Source organism: Ptychodera flava, chromosome 4 (assembly GCF_041260155.1).
Source record: "Ptychodera flava strain L36383 chromosome 4, AS_Pfla_20210202, whole genome shotgun sequence".
In the NCBI taxonomy this organism is placed as follows: Eukaryota; Metazoa; Hemichordata; class Enteropneusta; family Ptychoderidae; genus Ptychodera; species Ptychodera flava.
In genome coordinates, this window is record NC_091931.1 from 22,037,054 (window position 1) to 22,055,135 (window position 18,082).

The following is an 18,082-nucleotide window of genomic DNA, read 5'->3' on the forward strand; positions in this document are numbered from 1 at the left end:
CGAATTTTTTTATCAGTGCTCATCTCATCATCTCATTGCTAAAGTTTCAGTTTTGTATCGTCTTGCCGCCAAGATTGTTCCCGGACAATTTGTTACTTTGTCACATGACAATCTGTTACTTTGATCAAAGGAACCGCACATCGCCTTGTCCGTAATTTGACACATTATAATGTCCTCATTCGGTGCATTTCTCAATTCGTTTCTTTGTGACGTCACCGCGACCGACCTCAACGTCTCCAATTTTGTTCATTTTTGTCCGCCGCCTCATTGGAAGCACTTCTTTCGGATGGAAATGAGCCGTTGAAATGTTAAACTTTGAAATCTACTATACGTGTATGCTAATGATCTGACAGTTGTTCCAACAAACCGCAATGTTGACCTTGAAACCATGGGGACGTAGTTTGCACTCATGACGTCTTCCAATGCATCGGCATTATATCTTGAGTTCATGATTAAATACTTCAGTTCTTCTTCTTACAACAAGCAGCCAACACAAAATACCGTTTGCCTTTTAAACAGATACAAACAGAAAACACCATGCCTTCCACTTTCTCCGAACAACGCCCATCGTCACTGTCATCACACTTTTTAATCGCTTGATGAATTGCCAACTTTGTCTATTTTCTGTCAATTAACACTTTATCTCGCTTTTAACACCGCGCCTTCAAATTAAATTGTTTATTGGTCGATCACTAGTCAAAGGCTAACCCCGGGATTTTACGTTATATTTTCAAAGGTACCGCCAATGCTTGGTACCTTAAATACGATTTTGTCAACTAAGTGAATCCTCGGTCGACAATACTTTCAATATGTAATGGTAAAACAATTAATGACTACAAAGCCCAAAGTACAATGTTAGGTTATACAAGAATTGTTTTTCCTAAAGTGCCACAAAAGTTGAAAGGTTCATAAGTTTAGCTAGTTTTACGAACAAACAGAACTTTTTGCCGTGACAGCGATCACTTAAGCGTTTGAAGTATTATTAGTTCACCATCTGAAACTCTTGCTGCGTCGGCTTTCAACCAAAAATATTAATGCATTGCAATATGATGTAGTTTGCTCCCTCAGCACAAAGCTATTTAATGTACCGCCCACTACCACTTGCCATCACTTGAGTCACGAGACATTCGATACTTCAGTTAAGTTTTCACGATTACCAGGATGAGTGTTATTTCAAAACCGCAACTTTGTAAGTATCATCAGATGATGTATTCATTTTTGATGAAATCAAATCGTATATACGAATCAAAGAAAATATTAACATTCTCTTCAATTCCCGGTTAAATGCTTTATTGTTGTTTAAAATCCGTCCATAAGTATCTAAGTTAGGTTAACTCATTGCTTCGATATACTTATTGCATAATGGTGCCCTGACAAATGTTGAGATCAGAATCTGGTTTGCCGTCCACGGTTAATGGTAATATACTATTTTTTCCCAAAAACTTCCATAATGACACAATATGTATCGATATCAGCGTAAGTTCGTTGTATTCTTCTTGTCCACATGCTGCATTTTATAGTCGTATATGATTATGATGCTCGCACTCAGATTATGTTAATGAGCAGAAAGGCCGATCGGTCAAGTCCGTCGCATGTTGGGAGTGTTCCCTATACATACTTGAGTTGTTCACCGATTTAGATGCCCACACGGCTTTTCACGTACGCCCTCTGACTGTAAAGTTAAGTGTTCAAGGATAGAACACCAATTAAACGCCTTTTTGTAACACTTTTGAACGCGTCTAGACGTTCAGAAATTTAACACTACGTGTTCAACCAACGTTCAATTTTGAACACACGTGTTCAAATTTTGAACATCACGTGTTCATCAGACTTATATTGAACACCATAGTGTTCCATGACTGAACACACATTGCACATGAAATGTGTTCAAAAAATTGAACGCATTTACGCGTTCAAAGGGCTGTAACACTTTTTGAACGCATGGACGCCGTTCAACGATGAGTGTGTTAAAGGCTAGAACACATGATATGCACTTGTTGAACACCTTTCATTTTGGGCGTTCAGGGGGTGTTCAAGCCTGGCAATAACAAAGCAGACCATTGATATTCAGTAAAACTATTTTATTCTAAAAATACACAAAAAATTTCTTGCAAATGCAATAATTTAGTATAAAATGGGCAAATAAACATGGCCACTTTGTAAAGTTTGTCAGAGGAAAACATAAACGGTGTAAACACCTTCTCATCACAACATTAACAAAAGAAAATCCAAATAACACACTGCAGATTGTTTTCAAACGACATGAACAAAGTAATGACAAAACAGGTTTTACTTAAATATAAATTCGTTTCTTCGCTTCGATAAAGTGTGTATGTGCGATGTATGATAGTGAGCATGCGTGCGTGAGTGCTTCACGAACTCTACAACGTGTTGAGCGGTCTCAGTCAGAAAATGTAACAACTTAGCCGGCTATTGAACCACTCTTTTTTGGGAGTGGAGATTTAGCCGAGTGGTTCTGTCTGTGGCCTCTCAGCTAGGCGACTGATGCCGTATGTTGTGGGTTCGAATCCGATTGAAAACTATCCGTATTGTGAATTACGTCATATGTTCATAGTTGTAAAACCGTACAAAAATATCTGTTTTGAAAAAGCTCAAAATTTGGCTTATTGTTTTGAAAACACGTATATGTATGAATTGCATACTCCATTTTTGTAAGACGGTTTCTTACAGAAATTTCCTTTTGTATAGACAATTGTAAATTTGGAAAAACGTTAGCCAAGGCTTCTCTGATGCACATGCTACATAGTTGTCCACACTAAAGTAAACACAACATGTCAAGTTGTCACAGTAAGGCACAACATTAGAAAGTGGGTAAAGTGGGTCCTTGGCAGTGTAAAACCTATTTCCTTGTCCAACAAAGTAATTCATGAACGAAAAGGCTTGTTTGTTTGTAATATCTTTAAATAAAGATAAATATTAAAGAAATCGTACTGGCCGTTTTGAAGAAAAAGCTTGGGATGTAAAAATTTGAGGACGATGCCACACATTCACCTATTAGATAAGCTCTGCGTCGCTAACAGAAAAGCTAAAAAACAGTAACAAATCGAGAACAAAAAACGTGTTGATCTGCAATACAAAATAATCTTAGATTTGGTAGGCTATGATCAACTAAATTTAATTGAAGCATAAGCCTTTGTAGACGTGAAGTCTCCTTCATCAGATGCAAGGGTGTAATGAAGAATTGAAGCAGAAAGCGACAGAAAATTCTGAGTGAAAATTTCATAAAATTCATAAATTCAGAGTGTACATTTTTCACTCTGAATTCTGTAGATTTCTTCTTTATTTCTTAATTCCATTCTTGCATCTGATAAGGGAGACTACACGTATTTGAAAGCTTATTCTCCAGTAACATTTAGTTCATCATAGCGTTCTACCAAAGCTTAGATAAATTCAGAACAAAAATACAGAAACTTATCAAAATTAAGTTACTGACCCTCGAAAGTTTAAATCTACACTAGAGATGAACTGAGGTTCTCTAGCTTGTTTCCAGACAGCTATAGCTACCTGTACACTCATCATCGTCAATTTCTGTACCGTCAGCTTCTGTAATAACTCTTGATAACCAGGTAAACCCGACTTTTCACATCCTGGAAATAATTCAATTATAGGTAATATAGCGACATGAGACTTTAAATAAAAGACAAGGTGGCCTTATTAGGTTAAGGAAAAGGGGTGACTTTGGTATACAGTGCCTCTTTTCGATACTGTTACAAAATATTTGCTTCTTCTTGTCATCAACTGTGAAAAGTAAAAAAGCAACTCTCAAATGCTGAAACAATAGAGTGTACACTTTGCGATGTTTAACTAATGTTTTACATGCGATTGTGATTACCAAAAGACATGTGTTAGCTGTGATTACGCAGCGGCATGACCCTTGACCCGAGTGCGATCGATAAACCACGGCCCAAACACCGCTGCGTATTCACAGCTAGTGTATGGATACCAGCCACTGAAAGAAAAAAAAGGTTTCTTCTCGTATTTAACTATTCCGAAGTACTATACAAATAATTTCAAAGCATAATAATACAGTTGCTTCAAAATTTAACACCTTTTACTATTTTGGAGAGAAAACTTACCCTTTCTGGTCTTGCTTCCTCACGATCACGACTTCAGCGTGCGTTTACAAGAAAATGTCGCAACTTCCGTTTTGATGCATGACGGGATAAGAAACGGCACCAAACTTGAACATCTAGTGTTTAGGAGTAGAACGCCTCTTGCACGCCGATGTTAAAATTAAAACGTTCATGGTGGTTATCTGATATTTTTCTAAATTTCAAAATTTCAACCCGTAATAAACGTGTAAAATTATTTTGTATACTTCCTTTTTCGAAAAAACATGCTTTCAGCAATTTTAGACCAGAGACATTTTCACTTAGTGGCAAATTCGTTACATCAAAATCTGTGTACGTTTGCCGGACAGCGAGGCAGTAGTAAATTTATATAGCCATAGTAAAGTAAAAAAACACTAAAGATTGTTAATTGTTTTACAGTATTGTAAAATTCTGTAATGCTAAGTATTTGAACACTTGAAGGAGATGGTTGTTAACACTTCGTGTTCAGCTTTAGAACACCACTGTTAATAATATGAACACTAGTGTTAACAATATGAACACTAGCCGTTCAAATTTGAACACCGACACGTACATTTTGAACGCGTAAAGACGCGTCTAGCGTCCGCTATTTTTACAGTGTGACTGTCTCTAAATAGCGATAACTGCACAAACTTTCGTAATTTCTTTGACTGTTTGAAGATACGCCGACCGTAATTAGCTTTCAAACATTATCTCACTTCTGATACCGCCCGTTCACACATGTTCGTCAATGGTACACCCTTGTCGAAATTTGATTGAAACACTATTCACGTACGCCCTCTAACTGTCGCCAAATAGCGATAACTGTCGTCATTTCTTTGACCGTTTGAAGATACGCCGCCCATAGTGTGTTCCTTAGCTTTCAAACTTTGTCTCACTTCTGATACCGCCCATTCACACGTGTTCCTCAATGGTACACCCTTGTCGAAATTTGATTGACACATCATTCTGAAGTGCTATCCATCACCACCTCAATATTCCTTGGTCATTAAATGACTTACGAAACACTCTCACTCAGTCAACATTTCACATTTTACACAATCGTTATCTCTCTTCCGAAGCCGCAAACACGACAAAGAGAAAATGTCTTTCAAACGATAAAGTAAAAATTTCACTCCATTATGTAAAGCCATAAACAACCTAAGATACAAAGAATATATAATGATTCTTTCAATCTATGATAGTTCCAATTTTGTCCCGTAACTTTCTAGCCTTGATATCCGTGAATATCCGGATATCCGCATAATATCCGCATAATATTTTCATATTTTCTATCACAATTTTGTTTTGAATTCTCGAACCCTTCATAGAAAAATATCATTTCAGGGGTCGTAACTTGGCTACCCAGAGAACAATTGACTGTGACATGCAGGTAGCATTGTGATTGTGTGTATCGTCTAACAAGTCACAAGGTGACGAAGTGATATTCAACTGTTTTGGTGAACCTCAAGATCATCGGACTGCTGATCACGTGATTCAGTAGATTGCTAGAATAAAACACACAGTGACACAGGCTAAATCGACGAAAAGACGGTTCTCGTTCTATCCTAATTTTAGTTTTTGAAATGCCGAATTCGTCGGACCATGCATACATTCCTTTCTGAAGGGCAGTCGATTTAGCCGGTTATTCAACCTCTTTTCTTTAGGTTGAGGATTTTGTCAAGCAGTTTTGAACTATTTATGTGACCAGACACTGTCAGGGTAGCTAGGTGCCGCACGTTCCAAGTTCGAATGCGATGGGGAATTTACTTAATTCTCAAACACATTTACAAATTGACTTTCGAATTCTTAAAAAAACAGTCACCGAAAATCAACGCCTTTTTCAATTCCTGTCTTGTATGTCAAAGATTGAAAGATTAGCACAAAAAATTAAGGATTACGGTGTAAATGTTGCCTCGTAGACAGATGCTCTCAAATTTTGTCAACATTTCGCAGGTCTCCCGCTAGGGTTCACTCAAACAGTAGCTCATTAATTTTAACGTCTTGGGTTGTGTGGTCTGGGGCTTTTTATGGACTCTTTTAATTTTCCCTACAGAGTTAAGATGGGATATTCAAACACTGCTTAATTTTTCGCAAAATATGCTTCTCTACTTCGAAATGTGCGTTGCGATCCGACCTCTGTTTTTTATTCTTCAGTATGAGAAATGGTCGTTTAAAGTTTATTCGAGGAAGGTTTGAGCAACAGTGAAAACAATCTTTGTTCTGAAACGTGTGTATTCAGTATAAGAGATAATATTTAGTTCATGAAAGTAAATCACATTTTGACTGTATAATTCATCGATGTATATAGCCTGTGTCTTCATAGTATAAAAAGGCGCCAAAGGTGCTGTACTTGTCGATCTGATGATGTTTAAATATCGTTTAGGTGCAGTTGGACAATTTTGATAACTATTTCTAATCATTTCTACCCCTCGCTCGGCTCGTTCACACCTCGAAGCAATGCTCTTTAAATTTAGGGATCACATGACGTGGAGTCTAAAAATCCGCCGAAAGGGATGAAACGTCATTGGCTCGGCAAAATCTTAAAGTGTTAATTTATGCAAATGTATGGCTTTTAGGTCTATAAAGTCTCCTCTTCTTCGTCCAAGCAATCACACTTCTGTGAGATCCTTCAGACGTACAAGTGCTTCCTGAACCAAGTCAATCTTATCACCATGGACACCGCATCACATCATCGCCTTCCCTTCGTTCCCTATCAGCAAGATGATGTCGATATAGAGGTCATGTTAGCGACCACTCAGCTGTCATCTTTCCAGTCTCCAGACAACGCAACATTCACCGTCCCGTCTTCGAGGACGGAACTCGATGAAATCCTGGACGAACTTGGCTTTGCAGGTGAGTGTAACGACGGTCAATCATAATTCTTTCGCGTATTAAGCATTTGGTTAGGAATTGTATTTGCAAATCACACGTCGTCAAACTCGGTTACTATTGGCCAACGCTCGCCAAAGATGTAGGTACATCAGTGACGTACACATGATATGGCAATCGGAAGTTGTTCGTGTTATTTTCGACTGAATGACAGAAAGTAAGATTTTTTTTCTATTTTCGTCTTACAGATGAACCAATGTTTGATACAACTCATTACCAGTGCTTCGACGAAGACGACGACGATGACGTCATCCCTCCGCTCTCCCCGCCAACTGCCGACTACCCACCAAGTGACAGAGCAGAGTCGCCCGATATCTCATCACACCGGTCTCTTCTCTCTCTCGCCACCCATATTCACATGTGTCATTTCGACATCACAGATGAGAATGAAGGGATATTAGAAGCTACTTTCCGAAGACAACGCTATCCATGTAACGAGACTAGACGAAGATTGGCGAGAGTTACCGGATTGAGTCTGGACCTGGTCAATGTAAGTACCTCATGAATTGTCACTGTGAATTCCTCTAGATACACGTGGCATTTCGTTCTTCAATTGGTATGGAGACATATGTTGTATTAATATAAGTGTTGGATTTTAATTATTTACTTTAAATTATCAATCTAATCATCTCATACACTCAATTTTCTCCTCACAGGACTGGTTTAGGCGTCGCCGTGTACAGCTTCTCAGGATCAGAAAGCGCCTCACCTTCCCCCTGCGATCCCTGCCCCGCCAGTACGCATAACTTCGGGACCGGTCGCGGAAACTAGTCACACGCTGCTCGTACGTTTCTTTTCGTTGATGCTGTAGGTTTTTTGTACCTTTCATATTTATCGTATATTGTAAATATTTACATCTGCTGAACTTTTTATAAGCCAATTAAATATTTTTCAAATGCATTTTTATTTTTCTGTTGTCTGTCTGCGAGGTATGTGTTACGTGTCGTAATCAACTAGTTTGAGGGGGTTTTTATAATAATTTTGCCATAGCTAAGTGATACTAGACCTAATATATTAAATGTATTCAGGTCTGTCAAAGAAAAAAATTGAATCAATTTTGGCTTAAAGTTATTTGTATTGTCCTGAAGTAAAAACGTGTTGATTCCCCGTAGTTTTCTCGAAATAGCTGGTGAAACGTAACACTACACCTCCCATATGAAAACGAATATGGCTACACGCTATTCTTTTCGTAAAGACATTACCTTCGACATAATTATCATCGGAATAATTCTTTCGTCAGGGAAGGGACGGCGATTTTGATTAGGGAGTGGACGAGCTTCGGTCTGGCGTTCAAATTTCGGTACACGTCCTCTTTCTCTCTCAATCATTCACACTTTCACACAGAGTTTACCGCTCACTTGAAAAAGCTCTTTAAGTTGCAGTAAGGGAGGGAGCATTAGATCTTGGGAGGGGGGTGGTCAAAAATAGAAAAAAAAAAAATTCAGAGCAGAAAGTTAGGAAAAAAAAAATGTCAAACTAGTTTGGAAAATAAAAAAATAAATAAATAAGAAGACAAAGGCGTAAAAAAAAAATCTGAAAAAGTCTTTAAAATTTTGAATTTTTTTTAGATTTTACCGACAGAAAGCAACTTTCTGTATTTTTTAGTACATCCTCCTGGCACATTTTTAATTTTAATTTATACATTTAGAGTGCATGACTGTATCCCTTATACTGGAAGTTGTAATTATCTTATCTTTTCAGGACTTTTGTATTCCGATCACTTGAAAATTATGAAATTATAGAGCCTGTTTTCTACTTGTTTCCTGCGTACAAACCAAGCAGGTACACTAGGTAAAACATTGAAACTATGGTATGGTTGTCAAGACAGAAAGTTGTATTTGCCTTTTAAGATCAAGGTAAACAGATGCAGGCCACATCAGTTTCATTTTTTCACAGCATTTTATTGCAATGATGAATGCAAGAATGGGTGAACAAGTAGAAACACGTCAATAATGATAAAACAACATATCAAGTCATTATGTATTATTTTGCTTTTAAAAAGGCATTTTCAATTCTTTTTTCTCAAAAACAGCCTCAAAAAACAACAGCAACACATGTTTTAACATTCAACAATACACTACGTAGAATGCCATCTATCCAACAAATCCCAACACAAAAACACACAAAAGGGTTGAACTTTGAAAGTTTCTCGATAGCAAATACTGAATAAATCTGCATGAATAATCGTTTTTGTGTAGCAAATTTCAAAGAAATTGGACAACCCCTTTCAGAGAATACAGATTTTTTGACCATGAATGGCATAAATTGCCCTAAAAAGACAAATATTGAAATTTCAACACATCTATACACATCCAATCAATTTGGACATGCTGCTACAGAGAAAAAGATTTTTGATCAAAAAAGGGCAACAATTGCTCTAAAAACACAAATATGCAAATTTAACTATATTATTTAGCTATTTTAGCTTCTCAGCTTGTCAAAATCAATTGTAAATCATGAGATATGCATGATGTTTGGTGGGGTGAATGTAGGCATTTCACCACGCAGTAGAAAAGGAAGCCAGGAAACCAAAATAGTCAATTTTCAAAACTATAGGAAGCTACTGAGGAGCAAGAAGACCATGTTTCAGAGGAAGATGTGTAATCCAAAAAAATGCTCCCAAGTGCCACCAAATAACACCATTTTTATCTCTATTTTCAAAAGCTCCAACGGCAGGAGGGGACACCCCCTCCTGACCTCCCCCGCAAAAATACTCCCCAGGTGCCACTAAATAACACCATTTTAATCTCTATTTTTCAAAAGCTCCAACGGCAGGAGGGGGACATCCCCTCCTGGCCTCCCCCCGCAAAAATACTCCCCAAGTGCCACCAAATAACACCATTTTAATCTGTATTTTTCAAAAGCTCCTTAGCAGCAGGGGGACACCCCTCTCCTGACCTCCCCCCTCCGTGACCGCTTGCGTGGCCGCTTGTGGTGCTTGGCACCATATCTTTGCCCTTTTTATCTTCAGACAGCGACGAACTAAAAAAAAATTATAAATCTGAAAATTTACTCTGAAAAAAAAATTTGCACAGCTAATCTCAATTGGAAAAAAAAAATCAGAAATTTACAATAGTAAAAAAAAAAAATTCACAATTTCATTGTGACCACCCCCCTCCCAAGGTCTAATGGTCCATCCCTTAGAGTGCTCGAAAGTGAAAGACTGAAAATTTTGTCAAACTTTAATTACCAAATGAAACATCTCACTCTTTCACCATATCAAGAATAACATGGGGCCCGGGGGCACCGACGTCCTTTGTACCTCCTTACTGTTTATTACATGTAATTGCTGTAAATGTGAAATTTGGCAAAAAGCCAATTGTTTTGACATAAATGAAAGTTATTTGAACTGGTTGGTTACCGCTCCAGCATAGTTCAAGTGTGGATTCTAAGTATCAACAACCTTGATATGAACCATTGACTAAAAAACATTTGCTTGTTACACTCACCACACTTGTACTTAGTATTTGGAGTGTACACCTATCTACAATACAATGATAAAAAGTTTGGACTCTGTAGGTCAACAGTGCATCTTTAATGTATGAGACTAAATAAGCTTACCCTCAAGTATGTATAGGCCAAAACAATATTTAATTTTGAATTATGTAGTGCAGGGAAGGACATACAATATGGTGAAAAGCAAACTAAATATAAAAACTGAATATACAATTATATGGAAATGTTGTTTTACAGTCATGAGTATCTGGTGTGTGCCGAGAGACAAATACTAAAATTGGACAGTATCATCCTGACCACAGTTTGTCTGACTGGTTGTTTCCTTCTGATTTTCTGACACGGTGATAGGTACAAAATATTATGCTATTCACGATAGTTACACAACATAGCTTGCATTTTGTTCACAGTAGAACTGAGTTTTACATGTAAGATAACTTTCTCGTAAACTGTAACTGTAAATTCTGGCTTCTGGCAGCTCAAACTCGCAATACTACATTTTTTGATATGATATGGAGTGATTTGCACACATGCAGTGACAGTCGATATATTCGTAGTTTGAGAGTCTACTGTACATTAAAGCATAGTGATGTTGACAACTACATGCATGTCAGTGCACGATTTCAAAGTAGCCAGGAGGAAATTCTAATGGTCTTTTAGTGGAAATATAGGTATTAAACGACAGTGAAACAAACAACATTAGTTATCGTGACCTTGCTAAAGTGCAATCTCGGATCATGTATGATCTAATGATCATGCCAAATTACCATGTCGGATTTAGCCCTGCGTACGATGCTGTGTTCCGCTACAGCTATTCGCCCCGCTCGCCACAGCCCTGCAAAGACCCGTACGTAGGGTCGGTGACTTCAAATCCAATTTTGGACTTGACGTAAAAAGCCAAATTACTGCCGAAATTCAGCGTTCTTGGGCCCAAGTCGTATCCCTGCCCGCCTCAGCTACTCGATCGCTTCCAAAAATGCCAGTCTTTTATTCACTTTTCGTAAATAACCGTCGATGTCGGCAACTCTCTCGCTAGCCCTGCGTACGTACGCAGTGTACGCAGTGCATTCCCTGTGTGCGTTCCTAACACACAGCATCGTACGCAGGGCTAGCGAGAGAGTTGCCGACATCGACGGTTATTAAGTAAAGATGATGTCAAAATCAATGCACAACTGTCGAAATTACCCAAAATAAGCAACAGAAAACTAAAAGTTATCGCTGTGTCGAAAGGACAGTATATCAACATAAAAAGACGCTAGTTTGTTATGACATGGAGGCCGGAGGTAGAAGGACAGAGCATTCCCTCGCTCTCACCCAGCTATTAGTACGGGCTGCCGATGGGATTGCCTCGCTATTAAAAGCAATGGATTCGCCGGTACTGGGAGTACGGAGGCCATCATTCTTCAGTCTATCGAAGGAGCGGTTCGTGCCAAAAAATACATGACAGCAATCAAATATACGCTAAAACCTTTAAAACGTCAAAATTCGCAACTGACCGAGAAACATAACTTGTTATGTGCGCATGCGCATATTAAGGGGAGACCCATTTGATTTCGGGGGGGGGGGGTATGCAGGAAGTGGGTATGGGAACTTTTTTTTGTTAGAGAGACAGCATTTTTTATTTCTACAGTCAGACCTGCATCAATTTTTTTTTTCAAATGGAGTAGCAGTGCAATTTTTCAAATTTAAGCCAGTGTTTCACATATCACAGGATGTTTTTATTTATTCATTTTACATTCCAACAAATGACAAACAAAATGGAAAGTCTATTATATATACAACTTTAAATTATAGAACACTTTTTTGGCAAATCAACTGTGATCAGTACTATACCTGCTTTTCTTTAAAACAGTCAATTCCTTTTAAGTTCTCAGGGGAGATGTTATCTTTTGTGGTCAGAGAAACAAGGCTCACACATTGTATTTAATTATATTTGTTGTTCCTCAATTTTCATTGTCAACTTGTAATCTTTCTAACATATTTATATTGAGAGAATAATGTATTGGTTTTAACACTAGTTTATTGACTCCTATCTTGTGTTTTAAATTTTCACGATTTAGAGAAGTCAAATAGTCCCATCTAGATATTGCCTACACCATTGAGATATTGCAACAGAAATCCTGAAACATGATTTCTTGGGTCAGAAAAGGGAAGGAAAACATCAAGTGCACCGAGGTGTACAGTAGTGAATGCTTATATCATAAGTGCTGGAAAAAAAAAACATAAGAATTACTTGTGGTAAAAACATTTGCGTGCCTTTGGCAGCATGCCAGCAAAGAATACATGAGAATGAAGTTTCCAAAATTTTGCTCATTTCAACAGCATTGTGACAATTCCTTTTTTATTTCTGTCTGTTATGAGAATATTTTACAGGCTTAATTTTTGTCTTTTATTTTACCTGGTGACAATTTGTTTTCCTCGAAATCCTCCATACCCCCCCCCAGATATCAAGTGGTTCTCCCCTAAGTGAGCCCTGACCTATACGGGCCAGTGGATTACTTCCTCAGTAGAACTGATATGCCTGCCAGTACCGGTGTTTATCGCCTACGGAGGCCATCATTCTTCAGTCGATCAAAGGCGCCTTTCGTACCAAAAAATACACGAAAGCTGCAAAAGTGCATCACTGTCAACTTCATAACTATAGAACATGTTGAAACACACAGTGAAACGTTCACAATGTAAAAAATGTGCCCATACCGAGACACAAGATGGCGTCCGTTTCGATTCTTCAACTCAGATTTTGTCCTACAGTTGTGCGCATGCGCAGACGGTAGCTTTAGCGAAAGTGAGGCAAAATTAAGTAAATATATAATAAAATGGATAAAAATATTGTTTAAAAATAATGTAAGGCATGTATCACCAAATTTTGAACATTTCTGACGGTATTTCAACTATACGAACACCCATGCCAAACATCACAATAATCAAATCAGTGGTTTTGAGGAAAAAGTGAAAATAGTGGTTTTCAGAAAAAAGCTAAAAAAGTGACTTTAAAATAATTCAATCAAAAAAAGAAAAAAGACCGTTTGAGATACATGCCCAAGTGACCACCAGACCAAATTTCAGAAAAAGTTACTGAAGCGTTTCTGAGATACCTGCGTCCACAGCATACGGCCCACTATGTTGGCCGTATTGGGCCGCGCCATCACATTAGTACCTTGTGCCCACAGGGCACAAAGTACTAAAAATTGGGGTCACCGCGCGAAGTTTTGAAACAAATAACCTAACATTTACTAAATATTTAAGATTCAAAATACCCGCTATCCATGTGTTAAGTTTATTTGGAAAATGAAATTTTCGATTTTCTAAAAAAACGGAGTCGGTGAAATTTTTTTATGTCCAAGAGCTTTAAAATGAGCTCCCCCTACATGTGCTAGTACGTAAATTTGCCGGATGTACACAGTTCGTGAAGAGGAGTTTTGGTCAAATGACGCCCATGACAGTGAAGCATACTTGTACACAAGATCAGACCAGAGAGCAACTTATGAGAGACTGGGAGACTTGAAAAGTCAGGGATTTGTGAATTCTGGCTTATGAGAATAATTAAAGAAAAAAGAAGGGGGTCACCATGCTTGATTTTTGTAAATTTTCACATTCTCATCGTAAACTGATACAAAGTAACACTTTGAACAGTAGAGACTAATTTTAATGAAAATTTTGTGTGACTTTTATATTATTATTATATACGTTTAAACAAATTTGCCACTATTACACCAAAACTTTCAGAGACTAAAAACTTTTATTTTATGGAATATTTTAACCTTCCAGTATTGTCAATTTTGTGTAGCATCTAAGTCTTATATGTCTTCGACTTTAGACACAAATTTTTGGTAGGTCACTGTGCTCAGTTTTTACAATTTGGCATTTAGCCAGAATTAAGAATTTGCATAATCTCTTATGATTGTCATTTTGTGTGCTCTTCAGCAGGTGCCATTGACCTGGCCAGAGTTGGACAAACTCAAGTCAGCTTTAGGCGAGCGGCAGACACACCCATTTTTCACACTTAATGTACCCACCTTACATACGGCCACATCATACATCATTTGAAAGCTTATTATCTCTACTTCAAGAAAATTGACGATGTGGAGCTGCCAAGTAGGGCCACAACCCCTAATTTGCATAATTCACATGGTACCCAATTTGCATAAATGTGATATAAAATTAGGAAATTCATGGTTAACTATTCTAAACATACTTTTAAACTATTGAGTGATATATCAAATGAAAGGTATTTGCATGTAGAATACAAAATTGATATCCAAAAAGATATTTAAAATGGTTTTAGTGAAATATTTTCATATTAATACTGAAAAAAATATTTAACCCTTTTGAATAACAATATCTTAAAAATTTGAACACATACAGCCACATCATACAGCCACATTATACATCATTTGAAAAGCTTACTATCTCTACTTGAAGAAAATAGACAACATTTAGTTGTCAAGTACGGCCGTAGCCCCTATTTGCATAAGTCCCACGGGTACCCAATTTGCATAAATGCGATTAATATTAGATATTTATTATTCACTACTCGAAAAATACTTTTAAACTATCGAATGATATATCAAATGAAAGGTATTTGCATGTAGAATACTAAAAAGACATCCAAAAATATATTTAAATTCATTTTACTGAAATATTGTCATATTTATATTGAAAAAATATTTTCCCCTTTTCATAACAATATTTAAAAATTTAATACAAAAAGCCAAATCTTACAGCATCATCATACGTTATTTCAAAGCTTACTATCTCTACTTCAGAAAATTTACAATGTGGAGCTGTCAAGTACGGACGTTGCCCTTCATTTGCATATTTACATGGGTACCCTATTTGCATAAATGCGATATAAAATTAGAAATTTATTAACTACTATAAACATACTTTAAACTATCGAGTGATATATCAAATGAAAGGTATTTGCACGGAGAATACAAAATGGATATCCAAAGAGATATTAAATGATTTCACTAAATTGTTTCGTACTAATGTAGAACAATATACTTTCCCCTTTTAATAACGATATTATAATAATTTTAACACATAGAACCGCATCACACAACCACATCAAACATTATTTGAAAGCCTATTATCTCTGCCTCATGAAAAATGACTATATGCAGCTAACAAATAGGGCTGTAATGATTTAATTTGCATAATGCAAACGGGTACCTAATTTTCATGAATACAATATAAAATTACAAAAATCAATTGCAAAGTACTCTAAACTTACTTTTCAACTATCAAGTGATATATCAAATGATAGGTATTTGCATGTAGAATAGAATCATGAACTCCAAACGTGTATTCAAAATATTGTTATTGAATATTTTCAATTAAATCATAAACTTTTTGACTAGTTTATAATATTCAAAATATTGTGTACTAATAACGAATAATGCTAAAGTTTTGGGGACAAATATCTTAATTTGTTTTGCAATTGATTTTTTGTTTATTAAGGATACGAAAACTGGAACATTTTCCTGTCTAATTCCCATATAGCTGAACAACAAGAATACATAAAACCAATTGGAACTAATTTGGGATAATTGGGTCTTCACATTTTGCAAATTTTCTAAAGCGTGTTTTGTGCTCTATAGTGAGTGTTGAAATATAACAAGTTACTCTTAAAAACATTACAAGTAAAAAAGAAAGCAGATGAGCTTAAATTTGCAAATTAAACCGACATTACTTCACCATCCAATTATCCCAAATTAGTTCCAATCTTGTTATAAATAGCTGTGTGTTGAATGACCCTTTGTATTATTGATGTCATTTTTGTTTCAATTTCTCTAGAAATCTTGTTTGATGGAGACATCATTGGTTACTACATCTGTGTTACATCTATATTTTCAGTTCAGTTATGTGGAATATGTAGACGGAAGGCACCATATTCCATTTATCGTATTTATTGTTATATAATGAAGGAAAAGCAACTCAACACACCGTTCATATCTTCGTTGTTTGCATTTTGTGTATGATATTGTGTATATTGTCAGTGTATATTATGATGTTTGGCTGTTTTATGTAAAGTGTTAATTGGCCATGGCGATTATTCCAGTTAAGAGTAAAATACTAGCACCACTTACAAGTTGGTACCTTACACTAAAAATACAAATGAACAAAATGACGCCCACGAGGAAAGTTCGTTGGCCGCCCAATTATAAGTGAATGATGCAGTCCAACCTTTCACAGATCAAAATTCATTGACTATATTCTCAAATAAATCGTGAAGAAATAAACAACATACATCAAAGATACGACTGATTTTACACGGAAAATTGAGACAATAAAAGTTCCGGCCAATGCGACATTGGTAACACTAGACATTGTTTCAATGTACACTAATACAACGCACAATGAACCAATGGAATCAGTCGACAGAGCATTAAATCAGGAAAGATCATCAAATGGTTGAATAATCAAACAACCAACAACAAAATACATGATAGCTATGCTGAAAATAATCTTGAAAAACAACACTTTCAAGTCAACAGTGAATTTTACCGTCATGTATTTGGGTGCGGTACGAGATGTTTTACCAGAAATTCCCGACATTACAGTTCACAAGACAAAATGAGAATAATTCAGCAACACACTGAACAAATATCGCTCTGACTGAGATTCAGAAACGATGTATGATTCTCATTGGAACTCAACACGAGCTTAATGAATTCATATCAAATATGAAAAAATGCATCATACTTTCAAATTTCGAAAGCTCTTCTCAAGAAATCATATCGTTAGACCTCATTATCTATAAAGGTCATCGGTGGAACAAAGAGGACATTCTCGACTGCAAAACACACACAAAACCAACAGATACATTGCGGTTCACGAAACCAAACGGCAACATTCAAGGGCCTTGTTAAACACGAAACATTACGATACATTAGAACAATCATGCAACAACAAGGCAATAGAGAATACAAGATATTTTCGAGATAAAAGTAATGAAATGCGACCAAACGATTCTAAATCTTGTTAAATTATTACTAACTTTGGACAATCGGATGACATTTAAAATATTATTAAATTTTCATTAAATTAATTTCAAAACCTTGGAATCGTAAATAGTAAAAGGGAACCAAAACATTTTCAGGTCCCCTATATGCTGATCAAAATCTCCAAGTACCCCTCTACAATCTCCCAAAATTTCGAATCCAACCCGAATTCAAATGAGCGTACACAAATACAGCCTGAACGAACAGTAGACATCCTAGCTTCCGTACTTGAACAAACTGAACTTTCAGTGGAACAACTCGATTGGTAACACCTACAATCATTCAATCAGTGCACATGTTTCACCAAAAAAAATGAAGGACTGATGAAGACAACTCAGTACTCTCAAAAGGTAGCATCAAAGGATCGCGGTGTCACATTAGTCTTGCTACCCCATAGGGCAGGACACGTAGATTAGGGTTACGTCTCGCCATGGCAAATCAACACTATACATAAAACGGCCAAACATAACAAATATACACTAACTTACAATATACACATGTACCGTACACAAAATTCAAACAACTAAGATATGAACGATTTGCGGAGCTGCTTTCTCTTATTACATGTCAATTGTGTCTGCTGTTGAATTAATCTTCCCTGCACAGACCTTTGTTCCTGCGAAGGCAGCGATAAGTGTG